This window comes from Heptranchias perlo, chromosome 2 (genome assembly GCF_035084215.1).
Source record: "Heptranchias perlo isolate sHepPer1 chromosome 2, sHepPer1.hap1, whole genome shotgun sequence".
NCBI lineage: Eukaryota > Metazoa > Chordata > Chondrichthyes > Hexanchiformes > Hexanchidae > Heptranchias > Heptranchias perlo.
The window spans coordinates 34,742,504-34,760,442 of record NC_090326.1 but is presented as its reverse complement, the minus strand read 5'-3'; the positions used below and the strand labels follow the sequence as shown (position 1 = coordinate 34,760,442).

Genomic DNA, 17,939 nt, shown 5'->3' with positions numbered 1-17,939 from the left:
AGATTTTTTCCCCCAAATTGGCCTGGGTTTTTATCTGGTTTCTCACCTCTTCCAGGAGATCACACAGTTTTGGGTGGGGTAGAGAGTGTATATGTTGTGATACACAAGGTATCACAATTGTGTCGGACAGGCTGGATGGACCAGAGGGTCTTTTCTTGTCTGTCATTGTTCGAATGTACTTAATGTTAAGCAACACATTTTCCACATCGTTCACCTGAGGAAGGAGGTAGCCTCCGAAAGCTTGTGAATTTAAAACAAAATTGCTGGACTATAACTTGGTGTTGTAAAATTGTTTACAATTGTCAACCCCAGTCCATCACCGGCATCGCCACATCAAGCAACCTAGTTAGAGATATTGCATTTCGAAGATCTCCACTTTATATTTTTTTGTATGTGGGGTGTTAATTTAAATACCACTGACATTCCTGTGACAAAGGGAGCATGATCAGTCTTAAGTGAACAGGAAAATATTGGCTAGTACAAGAGACTAAGAACCTGTTGCTTTTGGGTGAACTTAATGGCTTTGCTTTGATTGTTATCAGTCCTATCCATTCCAGTCTGAGAAAACGTCAACAGCCTCAGTCCAATGATTTGAATGCCTCAAAAGGTCATGGGTTCAAGCCCTACTCCAGGGATTTGAGCACAAAAATTGAGGCTAACACTTCAATGAAGCACTGAAGGAATGCTACATTGTCGGAGATGCTATCTTTCGATGTCAGGGCCGTGCAACACATGCAATTGCACGAGGCCCCAAGAGGATCCAATGAAAGGAGACCTATGCTGAGTGCAGGATGGACCGCCACAGTCTGCAGACTGCCCCAGCTGGACCTTCACTCAAGTGCCCTTCTTCAGCCGGTTCGACAGGAGCTCTTCCTCATCTCTCTGCCCCGAGGGTGGGGTACTGCCCCTTCCTGTCCCACTAGTACCGTTCCCAAATTGACTGCAAGATCTAAGAAACTCCTTGAGAAATTGCAGCAAAACAGCACTTCCCTCCACACTCCGAGTGCCGGAAAGTAAGCTTATCCACCGCCTGAGATCTTACATTGTCCTGTGGGACATTACCTGATATCTACACATTATCTACCTGAGATCACACCATGAGGAGGGGAGTCTCCATAAGTGCAGATAAGGAAAATCCCAGTGTAACATTTTAGTTCATTGGTTTGTCCATATCTTCATGCATTTGCAATGTCTGTTTCGATGGAGTACAATTTGAATGCACATGGCTACTCTTACAAAAAAATAATGCTGACATTGTTTTTTACATTTTTGGTTAACCCCTTCCTCTCCTCCTCTCTTGACTTTTGTTGGGCTGCGGTTGCATGGATGCCAGGTGCCTTCCGGGACCTCACTGATGTAGTAATTCTTCATGTGAGAGCTTGGTCAGTGAATGTGGGCATCACAGCCCAGCCCATTCTGTCTTAACCAAATATACGCACACTTTCCAGCAAGGATCACTGGATAGGATCAGGAGCAGGGACACTAGCTGATACTCCCCTACACCACCACCCCATCCCCACCCAAGGCAACAAGGCCAATTGTAGCACACAGACCGGTGGTCAAACCTAGGACTTTTTGTCTAAATGGGTTCAGTATCACAGCATGAGGCACATGTACTCATTTTGTTTTTGCTTTAAGTAATACATATACCAAATCTCACAGATCCAAGCTTTATTGTTATGGACTTTGGCACAAGGAAACACACTGACTCCTGACATTAAACTTAATGAAGTATTGAAGGAATAACTAATAATACTGAAAGAAAGAGAAGTTAAATTCATTTTTGTTGCACAGGGTAGAGCTTCAAAGAAATTTGTGTACTGTCACACTGTGTTTAAATGAATTCTTTGAGGTCTAAAATGAAATATAGAATCTTAGTTTATTCAGAAAAATGCTAATCGATGCTTTCATTTCCGTCTATCGCTTATCATTTTGTCTACTATTTTTAAATTACCTCTTTCGTGATTGTACGTGTGCGGATTTAACACCAGATTAAGTAGGTAGTATTTAGCATCATCATCTAGTAAAATGTAGAGGTCCCAAACTGAACCTTTGCATGGGGACCCCGCAAAGCAAAAGCCGCCCCTGATCAGGTGGATATAAAAAATCCTATGACACTATTTGAAGAAAAGCAGTGGAGATCCCCCAGTGGCCTGGCCAATATTTATCCCTCAACCAACACTACCAAAATCACTTTAACTGGTTATTAATCTCATTGCCGTTTGTGATACCTTACTGTGTGCAAATTGGCTGGTGACTACACTTCAAAATAATTCATTTGTTGTCAAGCACCTTGGCACATCCTGAGGATCTGAAAGGCGCTATATAAATGCAAGTTCTTACTATCTTTCATCTTTGATGTGTTTGGTATTTCTTAGGGTGTGGATGTTATATTTAAATGCAAACCTGAAAGATTATTATGAGTAAACATCATCATAGGTTCTCAAGTCCAGGCTACCTCCATAGACTTAAAGTGCTTTTATACTGTACTAGTGATGCCGGATTCCCAAAGTGTGAACCTGCAAGCCAAATTTAAAACTGCTGGGGCTCGCTTAGGCCAGAAGCCTGGATAAAAACATTTCGTCCTGGCATGTAGTTTTAGTGAGTCCTGGCAATTTTACATTTAATTTGCGGCCGACTGCGCAAAACCTTAAACACTAATATTCATGCAATAAAAAAATACCTTTAGCCGCTGCAGTTTGAATGATTTGGATTATTTATATGATCATTAGCTAGACTACGCGATGCTGCTGGACCTTCACTTAGACAAGTGTATAAAAAGCTCAGTTAAAACCTTTAAAGCCAATTATAGTTTGATCCGAAATGCTACAAAGGGAAACGTTTATACATTTCAAGTAGTCTTTAGCTGCCCCTTTGCTTTTGTGCATTATGTGTTAAAGTTGCTAGTTTGAAGCACTCCAGGATTATAAATTCTTGTGTGGAGCTCCTCCTAAGGTTATGTCATGAAACGCTGCTCCAGTGACCACCTAACTAGGACATGCTGCGCACAGTGCACCAATGCTGCTCATGATGTCAGCTCTATCCAGAACCTCTGCTCCCAATGTACTTCTAACTAGTACAGGGATGAGCAACTAGTGTCTCCTGAGCTGCAACCTGTGATAACTGTGGCTCTTTGAATGCTTTATTTAGCTGCCCTGCCCATACATTAAGGTGGAGAGAGGTGCAGAATAACAAAAGACACAATGTCACAATAAAGCAGGCAGCCTTCCTTCCATTCTGACCCAGCTAACCTATATACTTTGAATAAATTGTAATGTATTAACTATTTGCTGAGTGTGTAGTAAGAGCTGTTAGCTTTATGATTATTTCTAGTTAAGTTTGAGACATTCAATGAAACACTCCACTCACCTTAATCCCCCTTAAGTCAGGCTTTATTTTTAATATGTAGATTCCACAATAATACGACACATATACTAAATGACTGCAAACTATTCATTATATATGAGAGTCTACAAAGGAATGTTTTTTGTAATATTCATACAATATTATAGTTATATAGTAAGATTCTTCACCTGACAAGCTGTGTCCGTAAACCGGACAGATTTATTGTTACCAAGTTTAGGAAGCACCAGAAGATGTTCTACCTTGGCTGTAGCTGTCAGATTTCTTTCCCGGGGTGCACTCTACCTAGTTGCAAACTGTCTCTATATTTAAAGCCTAAAATGGTAAAGCCTACATGACTGTTGTCACTCCTGTCAATCAGATCATTAGGCTGAAAGACAGTTACCGAATAAAACATATGCGGATTAATGAATGAACAAAGGCATCCTAACAAACTCCGGGAATGTTATTCTCAAAACAAACAAGACATTCCATTGACAGTTCTAACCTTGCAAAGTTATCTTTGTATGTAACCGTTTACACAAACAGGTTACTTTCGCACAGTTAGGTGTTGTGTTTCAAACCTTAATGGGAGCCATAACTTCTTAACTTGATAGTTGAAACATATAGAATGGATAGTAGAATGATGTTTATGTCTCATCAATCTACCTCTTCCTGCGGCATTAAGCTATCAGATATCTGACCATAATAAAGATGTCAGTCTGCTTTTCCCCTGCGCAGCTAGAGAGATGAATAGCCTTCAAGATGACATTCTGTCCACACCCACACTGAGTTCTACGCTTGGTTCGTTCTAAGCTTGATTTGTTAACACAAGGTCTGTTTATATCAAAAGGGATAATTAGTGCCTGAAGTCAATAACAAATAAAGAGTTTTCTGGACACGGTGCTTTAATAAACATACATGTATATAAAGTAAAGCAAGTCTGTCTTGTGATTATACTTTTAGACTAAAGCTAATTTTATTTTAAGACTACCATTTCATATTAAATCTGATCTTCTAACAGAGCTTGTGTGATCATCAACAATAACTTGCATTATATGGGGCATTTTAATGTAATGAATGTCCCATTGTACTTCACAGAGACGTGTATGGAAGACAGATGGCAAGCCAGGGAAGGAGAAATTAGGAGAGGTAACCCAAATCTTGGATGAAGAGATGGGTTCTGAGAGAAGGGGAGGGAGAGAGGCAGAGGGATTTAGGGAGGAAATTCTGGAGCATATGATCCAGGCAGCTGAAGGCATGGCCTTCACATGGGGTAAAGGGAGAAATTGCACAAGAACAGAGTGTTTGAGGGGACATATAGGTTTGGAGGATGTTACAGGATAGGGTAGGGTGAAGCCATGGAAGGATCTAAAGCTGAGGATTTTAAGTCTGAGGCATTGGGAGATGGTGAGCCAGTATTGGTCAGCGAGGATGGGTTGATAGCTGAGTGGGACTTCGTGTGAGATGGGATACGTGCAGCAGAGTTTTGGATAAGCTTGAGTTTATGGAGGGTATAGGATGGGAGGGCAGCAAGGGGAACATTACAGTAGTCAAGGCTGGAGGTGAAGGAAGAATGCAGAAGGGTTTTTGCGGTGGAGGGACTGAGGCAGGGGCAGAGGCAGGTAATGTTACGGAGGTGGAACCTTGTTAGTGGAAAATGGAGTGGTCAACTGTGTTGAGTGCTACAGAGAGGATGAGGAGGGATAATGAAGATATGGATCCTAAACTAAAATGTCATCTTTTTTAAAAAATAAAGCTTTTCTTCTTTTTATGCCAACTTTTTTCTTAGGAAATAGAATTTATGGGTTTCTTAAGAATCCCCCCCCCCCACTTCCCCAAATGTTAATTTTGGATTAAGTAAAAAAAAATTAAGTTTAATGTGTCAGTTCTATAATTATCTTTGCGATATATAGAATGCAACCATAATTTAACCCAAAATCCTAAACAAATCGAGAAGGGTTCTAGAAAATTGGGTAGACCAAGATGCACTTGTGATGATAGAAAGCAAGTATCCAGTCATCAGTTTGAGAAACTTCACGGCTCACTGTGCTTTCAGCATCTGCTGGGCTCAATGACTCTTGTCCCTTAGATGCTTGTGAGTTCTAGCTCTACTCTAGGATTTCAACACATACTGAAGAAGTGCTGCATTGTTGGAAGCGCCATCCTTTGGATGAGGTGCAACAATTTACATTTATGCCTTTAACATAGTAAATATCCCAAGGTAGGGGAGAAAAAAAAATAAAACCAGTTCAGATGGATGTTAAAAGATCCGATGGCACTATCTGAAGGAGAGCAGGGAGTAGTCCTGCTCAACATCCCTTCCGTAAGCAACTCTTTGGATGGGAAAGAGAAATTACACAGGCTGAAGTTCCAAACCATAGGAAGTGTAGCTCTTTTGGGGAAATTAAATTGATTCTTGGAACAGTGGAATTTTTCAATCCACGCCCATTCATGTGACAAATAGGATTAGTCATGAGCAAGGAGGAGGTTTTCAACTGGAATTGTTGCAATAGAATCATTTTCAGTTCATCTAAACCGCTGTTGTTAACTGTGCAAAAGAGACGAAATGAGAGAGTGGGAAGAGATGGAATGAGACCGGGATAGCTAACAAGAGAAAATGATTGTGACAGAAAAACAGAATCAAAGGGGGGGAAGAGGGAATGAAACAGGAATAGAAGGAATGAGAGAGTAAAATACAGACTTTACGTAAATAGTTGGAAACAAAGCATGTCAAAAGTCACATTGAATGGGTTAAGCTACAAAATTTTTTGCATGGCATATTTGTAGTTAGTGACAATATCAGTGAAGATACTAGTATATCTATATATGTATTAAATATCTGTTTGTGGGACAAATTGGCTGTCCCCTTCCCCATATTAGAGTCGTTACTACACTGCAAAAGTACTTCACTGGCTGTGAAGTGTTTTGGGACTTCCTGTGGCTGTGAAAGGCGCTATATAAATGCAAGTTCTTTATTTATTTCATTGCAAGCTCTGGTCACTAGGAATGAGTCTCTCCCCCAACCCTGTTGCTATCGAGTATATATAAGAAAAGTTATTTTCATCAACTGACCGTTGGCAGCACCACGGACAATTTACTAGTTAAATTTAAAACTTACAGCTCTGTTGGTATCCTTTTCTTGTAGCTCTTGAGCGTTGAAAGATTAGCCAGCTCTCTACTAGCAATCTAAAGATGAGGTGACGAGAAGCAAATGAGAGACTTCATCAATACCCTGCATCATAATATTTGGGAATATGTGATAATATAGCAAAACACGTTTTACCGTTAACAAGGTGTTTTTCCATCTATTGTGCTCTATTTTGTTTGGCTCTCCTGTGTTCTATCAGGTTTAATTCTATGTTTTACTCTTCCATTCTCCAGCATTCTGATCATTCTATTCTGCATCCAATTCTCCAGATCAATCAGGTTCTATTCTGCATCTGGGGAGAGTACAGATAAGGAATAGACCCTTGTCTACACCTGGAAATATTACCGTACCAGTTCTCTCCACAGGTGTTAATAAAACCTGCTGTGTGTTTCGAGCATTTTCTATTTTTGTTTCAGATTTCTAGTATCTGGATTTTTTTGCTTTTTGTTTTTATTCTGCATTCTATGAGATCCGTTTCCTTGTTTCTATTCTGCATTCTATCAGGTTCTATTCCCTTGTACTAACAGGTTGTATTCTGCAATCTATGAGGTTTTATTACCTTATTCTATCAGGTTCTACTCTCTTGTTCTATTCTACATTCTGTTGGGTTCTATGCTCTTGTTCTATTCTGCATTTAGTCAATTTTTATTGTCTTGTTCTATTTAGGTCCTGTTCTCCATTCTATCAGTTTTTCTCATGTTCTATCCGGTTCAAATCTGCATTCAGTCAAGTTTTATTTCCTTGTTCTATCAGGTACGATTCTGCACTCTTTCACATCTTATTTTCTTGTTGCATAAGGTTCTATTCTGCATTCTAACAGGTCCTTCACTCTTGCCCTATCAGGTTGCATTCTGTCATATTCTATTCTGCAATCTATTGGATTCTATTCTACGTACAATTAGATTCTATTCTCTTAGTCTGTCAAATTCTACCAGACCACATTCTGCATTGTATAATATACGTCTCTCTTATTCTATTTGGTGCTATTCTATATTCAATCAGGTTTTATTCTCTTGTTCTAATCTGCAGTCTTCAGATTATATTGCCTTGATCTATAAGGTTCTATTCTGCACTATCGGGGTCCATTCCACTTTCTATCGGGGTCCATTCCCCGTTCTATCGGGGTCCATTCTATATTCTGTCGGGGTCCATTCCCCGTTCTATGGGGGTCCATTCCCCGTTCTATGGGGGTCCATTCCCCGTTCTATGGGGGTCCATTCCCCGTTCTATGGGGGTCCATTCCCCGTTCTGTCGGGGTCCATTCCATGTTCTGTCGGGGTCCATTCCATGTTCTGTCGGGGTCCATTCCATGTTCTGTCGGGGTCCATTCCCCGTTCTGTCGGGGTCCATTCCCCGTTCTGTCGGGGTCCATTCCCCGTTCTGTCGGGGTCCATTCCCCGTTCTGTCGGGGTCCATTCCCCGTTCTGTCGGGGTCCATTCCCCGTTCTGTCGGGGTCCATTCCCCGTTCTGTCGGGGTCCATTCCCCGTTCTGTCGGGGTCCATTCCCCGTTCTGTCGGGGTCCATTCCCCGTTCTGTCGGGGTCCATTCCCCGTTCTGTCGGGGTCCATTCCCCGTTCTGTCGGGGTCCATTCCATGTTCTGTCGGGGTCCATTCTATGTTCTGTCGGGGTCCATTCTCTATTCTGTCGGGGTCCATTCTCTATTCTATCGGGGTCCATTCTCTATTCTATCGGGGTCCATTCTCTATTCTATCGGGGTCCATTCTCTATTCTATCGGGGTCCATTCTCTATTCTATCGGGGTCCATTCTCTATTCTATCGGGGTCCATTCTCTATTCTATCGGGGTCCATTCTCTATTCTATCGGGGTCCATTCTCTATTCTATCGGGGTCCATTCTCTATTCTATCGGGGTCCATTCTCTATTCTATCGGGGTCCATTCTCTATTCTATCGGGGTCCATTCTCTATTCTATCGGGGTCCATTCTCTATTCTATCGGGGTCCATTCTCTATTCTATCGGGGTCCATTCTCTATTCTATCGGGGTCCATTCTCTATTCTATCGGGGTCCATTCTCTATTCTATCGGGGTCCATTCTCTATTCTATCGGGGTCCATTCTCTATTCTATCGGGGTCCATTCTCTATTCTATCGGGGTCCATTCTCTATTCTATCGGGGTCCATTCTCTATTCTATCGGGGTCCATTCTCTATTCTATCGGGGTCCATTCTCTATTCTATCGGGGTCCATTCTCTATTCTATCGGGGTCCATTCTCTATTCTATCGGGGTCCATTCTCTATTCTATCGGGGTCCATTCCCTATTCTATCGGGGTCCATTCCCTATTCTATCGGGGTCCATTCCCTATTCTATCGGGGTCCATTCCCTATTCTATCGGGGTCCATTCCCTATTCTATCGGGGTCCATTCCCTATTCTATCGGGGTCCATTCCGTATTCTATCGGGGTCCATTCCCTATTCTATCGGGGTCCATTCTCTATTCTATCGGGGTCCATTCCCTATTCTATCGGGGTCCATTCCGTATTCTATCGGGGTCCATTCCGTATTCTATCGGGGTCCATTCCGTATTCTATCGGGGTCCATTCCGTATTCTATCGGGGTCCATTCCGTATTCTATCGGGGTCCATTCCGTATTCTATCGGGGTCCATTCCGTATTCTATCGGGGTCCATTCCCCGTTCTATCGGGGTCCATTCCCCGTTCTATCGGGGTCCATTCTCTATTCTATCGGGGTCCATTCTGTATTCTGTGGGGGTCCATTCCGTATTCTATCGGGGTCCATTCCCCGTTCTATCGGGGTCCATTCTGTATTCTGTGGGGGTCCATTCTGTATTCTATCGGGGTCCATTCCCCGTTCTATCGGGGTCCATTCCCCGTTCTATCGGGGTCCATTCCCCGTTCTATCGGGGTCCATTCCCCGTTCTATCGGGGTCCATTCTCTATTCTATCGGGGTCCATTCTCTATTCTATCGGGGTCCATTCTCTATTCTATCGGGGTCCATTCTCTATTCTATCGGGGTCCATTCTGTATTCTGTGGGGGTCCATTCCGTATTCTATCGGGGTCCATTCCCCGTTCTATCGGGGTCCATTCTGTATTCTGTGGGGGTCCATTCTGTATTCTATCGGGGTCCATTCCCCGTTCTATCGGGGTCCATTCCCCGTTCTATCGGGGTCCATTCCCCGTTCTATCGGGGTCCATTCTCTATTCTATCGGGGTCCATTCTCTATTCTATCGGGGTCCATTCTCTATTCTATCGGGGTCCATTCCGTATTCTATCGGGGTCCATTCTCTATTCTATCGGGGTCCATTCTGTATTCTGTGGGGGTCCATTCCGTATTCTATCGGGGTCCATTCCCCGTTCTATCGGGGTCCATTCTGTATTCTGTGGGGGTCCATTCTGTATTCTATCGGGGTCCATTCCCCGTTCTATCGGGGTCCATTCCCCGTTCTATCGGGGTCCATTCCCCGTTCTATCGGGGTCCATTCCCCGTTCTATCGGGGTCCATTCCCCGTTCTATCGGGGTCCATTCCCCGTTCTATCGGGGTCCATTCCCCGTTCTATCGGGGTCCATTCCCCGTTCTATCGGGGTCCATTCCCCGTTCTATCGGGGTCCATTCCCCGTTCTATCGGGGTCCATTCTCCGTTCTATCGGGGTCCATTCTCCGTTCTATCGGGGTCCATTCTCCATTCTATCGGGGTCCATTCTCCATTCTATCGGGGTCCATTCTCTATTCTATCGGGGTCCATTCTCTATTCTATCGGGGTCCATTCTCTATTCTATCGGGGTCCATTCTCTATTCTATCGGGGTCCATTCTCTATTCTATCGGGGTCCATTCTCTATTCTATCGGGGTCCATTCTCTATTCTATCGGGGTCCATGCTCTATTCTATCGGGGTCCATTCTCTATTCTATCGGGGTCCATTCTCTATTCTATCGGGGTCCATTCTCTATTCTATCGGGGTCCATTCTCTATTCTATCGGGGTCCATTCTCTATTCTATCGGGGTCCATTCTCTATTCTATCGGGGTCCATTCTCTATTCTATCGGGGTCCATTCTCTATTCTATCGGGGTCCATGCTCTATTCTATCGGGGTCCATTCTCTATTCTATCGGGGTCCATTCTCTATTCTATCGGGGTCCATTCTCTATTCTATCGGGGTCCATTCTCTATTCTATCAGGTTATTTTCTGCATGCTGTCAGATTCTACTCTCTTGCTCTATGGGGATGCATTCTGCATTCTCGTGGATTTCCATTCTTGCATTCAGTCGTATTTCATTCTCTTCCTCTCCCCTGTTCGGTTGTGTCAGGTCCTGGGCGCTGTTTGCCTCACCTTGGCGGCTCCTGGTCTGATCGATCCCATCCAGGCTGGGCCGCCATCTTCCCGCGCCCCAGACTCCGCCCGGAGTGGATTGATCGGCGCACACAGGAAGATGGTGGCCCGCAGGGAAGCAGGAAGCGGCGGCGAAGGGACGAGGAGCGGAGCTCGAAGGTTTCTAAACTTTTAAATTCCCTTCTCCCCGTTAACTTGCGAGCTTTCGTTTCTCCTCGGAGGAGAAAAGAAAACCCACTTCACCATCACAGTGATGTGAAAGAAACCCCGCTGCCGAAAACCACTACGCACCGGGGGCGGGGGGGGTGTGTGTTTACTCGAAGGTTTAATCCCGTTTAGGTATCCCTTTAATTTAAAAAGGAGCCGGGACAGTGAGCGAGAGAGGAGCTTACCTGACGGCCCGAGAGGCGGGCACTGGGCTCGCCCCGTCCGTCCGTCCGCCCGCCCGCCTGTCTGTCTGCGCGGAGCCGGCCTGTTTGTGACAGCGAGCGCCGCTGTCAGTCCCGCCGGTAACCATGGCTCCTGACTCCCCGGGAGCTCGAGCCGGCCTGGAGCGCGTGCTGCTCTGCTCTGCTCGCGCTCTCTCTCTCTCTCTCTCCCTCCCCCCCGGGCGGGGAGCGGCGCGGAGGTGGTGCGCCGACGTGTGAACTCCAGGTACAAGCGCCGGAATTACAGCTGTAGCAGAAGGAAGGCGGGCGGGGAGGGGAGGGGAACCGAGCCGGGAGGTCGCAGCAGTTTTTTGTTTTCTTTATTTGTCTGCCTTGTGTTTGCAGGTTCCCAGCGATTCCCTGTCTCTCTCTTCAAGAAACAAAGTGTTCAAATGTCCGACAAGAGTAGTGAGCTGCGACTGGTAAGCGAAATGTAGGTTGTCATTATTTATATGCAGTGTGTATATGGGGGGGATTTTACAAATTATAACGGTTCTCAGGAGAGATTGCATTACAGTTCTCCGTTGAATTGTTAATACGTGTTGCGATGTTGAAGTGGAGTGCCCCAGTGAGCAAAAACTTTTTTTAAGCTCACGGCGACCGTAAAGTGCAGAACAATATTTTTTTTTTGGCTGCATTAACATTTTTTTGGTGTGTGTGCATAAACTTGTGCTGTGTAATGATGACTTACGAAATGTAAACATTTTTGGCTGTTGCATTGTTCGCCTGTCTAGTGCATTTCGACAAAGCAGTGTTGATAAGTGTGCGGCTGTGTTTTCCAGTTATACAACTGTTAATTGTCCATTGCCTATTTTTCTTTTGTATTCTGCCACAGTAGGTGGAATTCGCATTGTTGCACTGTGACATTATACATGCCGCCCTTACTGTCTAGTTAAAACCGTGAAAACTTCAACTCATTCTAGACAGTAACATTTTTTTCCGAGTATGGTCTGCACTTGCATCAAATGATGAGTAGAAGCATTGTTATTGAAATAGATATGAAATAGCTTTGGTAAATTGAGTTCCGGAAATAGGATTTTTTAAAATTAGTGAAATGTCCCTTCATCCCTGTGCAGTGTGCCATTGTAAAATGCTTGTCTGTAATTTTTTTTAGTCTAAGGTATCAGTCTATACTAGTATATTCCACCTCCAATTTCAGCTGGACTAATATCTGAAAAATAGGTCAAGCTCCAGGTGATCTGAAACATGTGCTGCAGTCTCTTTCGCCCAAGCTATTGGGCTTGATAGTAGTGTGGGAGTGCTTAATCCTTAATACATTAACAACTTACATTTACGTTGCACCTTGGCATCAGAACCATATCTCTTCTCCTCCCCCCCACCACAAAAATACTCTCATAGTAGCAATTTAAATAATCCTCCTGCCAAATCATAAAGCTCCTTTGAATTAAAGAACGAGGCAAATTTTACAGCTTCTTAAATGTATATTAACTGGATGAGAACAGCTGTGCTACGGAGCAATGGTGACTCAGATCATAGCAGCATGCCAGAACAAAGGTGCCCATCTTGCCCCATTGAGGCAGATATCCTCACATAGATTAACCTTAACAGAGGCAAAACATTTTAAATGCAATGTGCTGATGTTTCTCAGCACTTTCATTATTTAAATAGTGATACAGATTTTGTGTATTAATGCGTAACTGACCGTGAAAGTGTGGCAGCATGCCATCAAGGAGCTAACGTTTATTGTGCAAAAGAAATATTTGTTTTCAAATAGCACTGCCTTTCCACGTGGTTAATTTGCACTTGATATTATACTTGATATTTGCAGTCAGTCGATGCTAATGTATTGGTGCTCCTTCTTCCCAATCTCTGATTCTAATTAGTTCAAATATTTTGCAGATAAGGAAGTTAATAAATATGTTTGCCTAAAGTTTTAAGTCGCAATTTCTAGATGTTCCTGTACTTTACAACCAAAGATTTTTTTATTATACCATGTTGGACATCATTTCAGAATGCATCTTTACTTCTAGCTGAATGATTCTAAATTGCTAAACTCCACAGAAAGACAGTCATATTTTGTTCATATTGCTTTAATGAAGCACAAAAGCAAATTAATTTGAAACAAGCAAAGCTGTATATTGTTTCTCCCTTAAGAATTTAGTAGAATTTTTATAAGGATTGTCATTTGTATTTACCTGTGCATTGGTAAGTCAGATTACATTGGCCATAATTTACTGGACAATGAAGTACTTTTGAAATGTAGTCACTGTTGTAATGTAGGCAACGTGGCAGCTAATTTGCTGACAGCAAGGTCCCACAAAAAACAGTGTGATAATTACCAGATAATCCCTTTTAGTGATGTTGGTTGAAGGTCTGCATGGACACCAGGGAGAACTCCCCTGCTTTTCATTGAAATAGTGCCATGAGATCTTTTACGTCCACCTGAGAGGGCAGACGGGGCCTCAGATTAACATCTCATCCGAAAGATGGCACCTTCGACATTGCAGCACTCCCTCAGTACTAGTATCAGCCTAGATTATGTGCACAAGTCTTTGGAGTGGGGCTTGAACCCACAATCTGACTCAGAGGCGAGAGTGGGACCACTGAGCCACAGCTTACACCTGTACTTGCTTATGTTTTTTATTCTTCAGTAGCTGTGTTAGACCATTTACACAATTTGCAGCTATATTTAGATGTCATTCTTTCTTGAACTCTTAAAGTAGTTTGCAGTATTTTGCTTTTTGCTTAAAATGGTTTGCTTATGTGCATTTTCAGAAGCTCTAAAGGCAGCTGCGATTTCAGCGTTGGTGACAAAGTTGACAATGATTTTCTTGGCCTCCAGCTTTTTATCAGTTCAGTGGTTTTTTTACCATAAACCAGTGCTCTTTATTAAAGGTTGGATTTAAGGTGGTGGATGGATAGGGATTTTTCTTAGCTAATTGCTATAATAACTATGCTGTGCATATTAGTTAGTCACTTTTAATAAAGCAACTTATACACAAATGGGCGATTTGAATATAAAAATAATTATCTGTATATTAAATAACCACTGCACCATTTTTGTCCTGTTAGCATTTTTTTTATACAGAATACCTCTGCACTTTTTTTTGCATTTTGGCCTTCCATTTTCTTTACAATGTGCAGTTGTCATTTCCATTTTAGGCCCACCTTTTGGTTTTGTGCACCACCATCTTACGTTGCCTAGTTATGTCAACTAACTTAGTTTCTGTATTATTTGCTGAATGACAGTCTTGGTGATTCCTGCTTACAAGATTTTAAAATATAGAGTCTACTATGTAACAGTGAACGTATGCAGATACCCTTGCTAAATTGAGAATAGGTTGGACTATTGGAAACTTATATTTGTAATTCATTTTAATTTTTATTTAATATTTCAGTATGTATGATGTAGTAAATACATATATTTAATATTGAAACTTGATGCATTGTGTTGTCAATATCACATCAATATTCCACTTATGTCAAGATCATATTTTGTTAGTGTCTCCTAAATATATGCTCAGTCTCAGATTATTCTGTTTGTCATTTGTTGTAGCTATTTCATGACCACTTTTTTGTCCCTGACATTGTAATAAGCACTTTATATTTAGACTTTGTGAAGCTTCAATTGCCTAAATGTCTTGATCTTCCACAGTTCACCTCATATGGGAGGCTTTTATATGGCCCTTCACTGTCCCAGTAATTTTCTTAAGACATGGTTTTAAACTAGCTGTCTACCCACTCTTCAACTTTAAACTGCACCACATTTTCCCAATTTGTCATCAGTATTCTGGCAGTTAAAATGAAGCTAGTGTCAATTTGATTGTCTAATTTGGGCCACATAATGCTGTTGGATCTCCTAGAACTGTCAATACTAGATAAAATAATTTTACATCATGAAATTTTAATGCACATTTGACCAAAAACAGGTGCTTCCAAAGGAGCTGTGTCATAGAATTACATAGAATTTACAGCACATAAACAGGCCATTTGCCCCAACAGGTCCATTGCGGTGTTTATGCTCCACATGAGCCTTCGTCTCACCCTATCAACATATCCTTCTATTCCTTTCTCCCTCATGTACTTATCTAGCTTTGCCTTAAATGAATCTATGCTATTTGCCTCAACCACTCCATGTGATAGCAAATTCCACATTCTTAGAACACCCTGAATAAAGAAGTTTCTCCTGAAAAGCCAAAATCTGAACATATTACCTGGTCATTTTTTAAATTGCTTTTTCAGCACCTTGCTATATGTAAATTGTCTGCCCCATTTGAATCTTGAGGTCACCCTCATTTATACTAAATGCTTCCTCCTTGTCCCTGAATGCCCCCTGTGCCCCCTTTTCATTTCACATTTGCAAATTGTTGTGAAGAACAAAATACAGTTGAAATTATGGGTGTGACAAATTTTGGTTTGGATTCCAGTGTAACAATGTAATTGTGCTTTTTAAAAGCACAACACTTGGGTAATACTTTCTGATTTGATTACTGTGAACTTTAGATCCACTTGATAACAGAATCTGAGATCCCAGAGACCTTTTTTTTAAGCTCTTGGGTATTGACCTATTTACTATGCTTCTGGCCTGCAGTGCATGCACAAATGAAGGTCAGACTGCAGAGAGGTAAAGGGAATACTCCTTAAAATTACTGCATTAGGTGGCTTATTGCATAGAAATCGACATCCCCCTTTAATTGCAGAAAAACAATTTTTAATGGTCATTGAGCAGAAAAAAGATTCTTTGGGTATGCTCAAATCATTTGAGAACAAGAGTTGCTTTTTAAAGATGAGGAGTGAGATAGTGTGGGAGCAAGCAGTATGGCGAACCTTTTGATTTATTCAGTCTTTCAATATAAAATGAGTACTTCTAATATAACTTAAGGTAGTGGGCTACACATTCATGTTCATGGACTAAATAGAAATATGCTGGTCGTTAAGAAACTAAAGTACTTTGATATTCATAATGCAAATGGAACAGGAGCAGGCCATTCAGCCCCTCGAGCCCATTCAATTAGATCTGTATCTTAACTCCATCTACCGGCCTTGATTCTGTAACCCTTAATACCCTTGCCTAACAAAAATACCAAGAGAAACAGGGACAGAAGTAGACAAAGCTGTGGTGCAAATTTTGCAAATCTAGTTGAACACTAGGTAATAAGAAACACATGATCTGTAATAACCATTCTAGTTGGACAACAGTGACCAGCAGAGGCCCTCTGATTTTCGTCCTGGGACCTTGTGGTTTATGGTACTTATTAAAGAACTCAATTAAAGTATTAAAATTGGGATATCTAAATGTGTGAATGATACCAATTTGTGAGAGAAAGTGATATGTTCCAAGAAAGATCTATAGCTCAGAGATGTAGCAACAATACGGAGAAACGTGAGGTAATGCACATCAATGATAAAAGTAATAAATATTGTTGAACATGACAAAGCAAGGCGAGAAAAATTTTGTGATAAATTATAGGCGCATTCCTGCTGTATGTTGCTTGTTAAAGTAAATAGTTATTGGATGTATTTGAGTGGATTAACAGAAGGCAGCTGAGGAACTGATGTTGAGACTGAGGTTTTAGTGTGATCATTTATAGTGTATTATCTCATGGACACTGTACTTATGAAAAGATTAAGGTGTTGCCACCAATTCAGAGGGCAGTGAGGTCAGAAATAAGATGAGAGGAAGAAAATGAGAGAGAAAGCAAAGAAAACAAAGCTAGAAAAAGCAAGCAAAAAGGTAAAACAAGAAAGAACGGTAATGGTGTCCTAAAGTATCTTTTAATCCAATATATCATTTAGCCCACACATCTTAATGCTATTGTTTAAAGAGATATCAGTACTCATTATGACTCATTGTGGGGGAGGAAACAGTGTTTCAACGGAGTGAAATGGCAGTACAGAGACTAAAAAGAGAAGTAAAAGTTGGGGGGGGGGGGGAGCATTGTTACTAAATAATTCAATATCATTTTTTTCCTAAATGCACCTGAGACTACACCATAAAAACTTCAGGCGTGCTGTTTCTAGACTTTGCATGATATCTCCACACCTGTATGTATAGGAAAGGTCTGATGAGGATATGGTAAAGATGAGTAAAGTGGAGCCATTTTGTACAATCTGATCAATTGGAAGAGTAACTTGTTTTCACACGTCTTTATCTTGCAGTTCCTTGCAGTATAAAGTCACCCTGTTACTTCAAAATTTCAAATTAAAAGTTGCTATTGTAGCACAGCTTGTAATAATAGGAGGACCTTGTATATAAATTGTTCCTTTGAAAATCAAGGCAGCCTGTCAATTGTCCTTTAAGTATTCAAATAATGTGGGGGCTATAGAGTGTTTCTGGTATTTTTAAGATCAGTCTAGTGACTTTAAAAGATGATTGCTAAGAGAAATTATATTGTGGAGACAATATTAGAAATGCAATATTATAATTTCTGTATCCGGACTGTGAAAATTTGGTGTTTGAGATTGTCTTATGTTAGGTCTCCACAACTTTCTAAGCTGTCTTTTTGAAGAAATTGTGGCTGGAAGACACAATTTCTGTATGTACAGGAAGGGTGTGCTGCAAGGCCATCCCTGTTGCTGTGGTTACAGACATAGGTGACCAGGCTCAGCTCACAGCTCTGGCTGGTTGGAGGTCAAATGTTAAAAGGAACAGTAATGTTTTAAATTAGTATTTCAAACCATTTGGTCCATACACTTTCATTAAACATGGTCAAAAATCTATTTAAGTGGACACCAATGCAGATTCT

General features: G+C 41.7%; 1 protein-coding gene across 8 annotated transcripts in view; it reads left to right on the top strand.

The window, feature by feature from the left end:
- atxn1a (ataxin 1a) overlaps window positions 1–17,939 on the top strand; it is a 319,165-nt gene that overhangs the window by 127,838 nt on the left and 173,388 nt on the right. For 3 of the 8 annotated variants that reach the window (XM_068001703.1, XM_068001696.1, XM_068001698.1), the window contains exon 3: window positions 11,578–11,654. The exons of 1 other annotated variant lie outside the window; for it this stretch is intronic. The gene's annotated coding sequence lies outside the window, so the exon portion shown is untranslated. Of the gene's footprint in view, window positions 1–10,865; window positions 10,964–11,176; window positions 11,459–11,577; window positions 11,666–17,939 lie in introns of those variants that run through there. 4 more of the 8 variants (XM_068001704.1, XM_068001697.1, XM_068001700.1 and 1 more) reach the window with 3 other exon arrangements.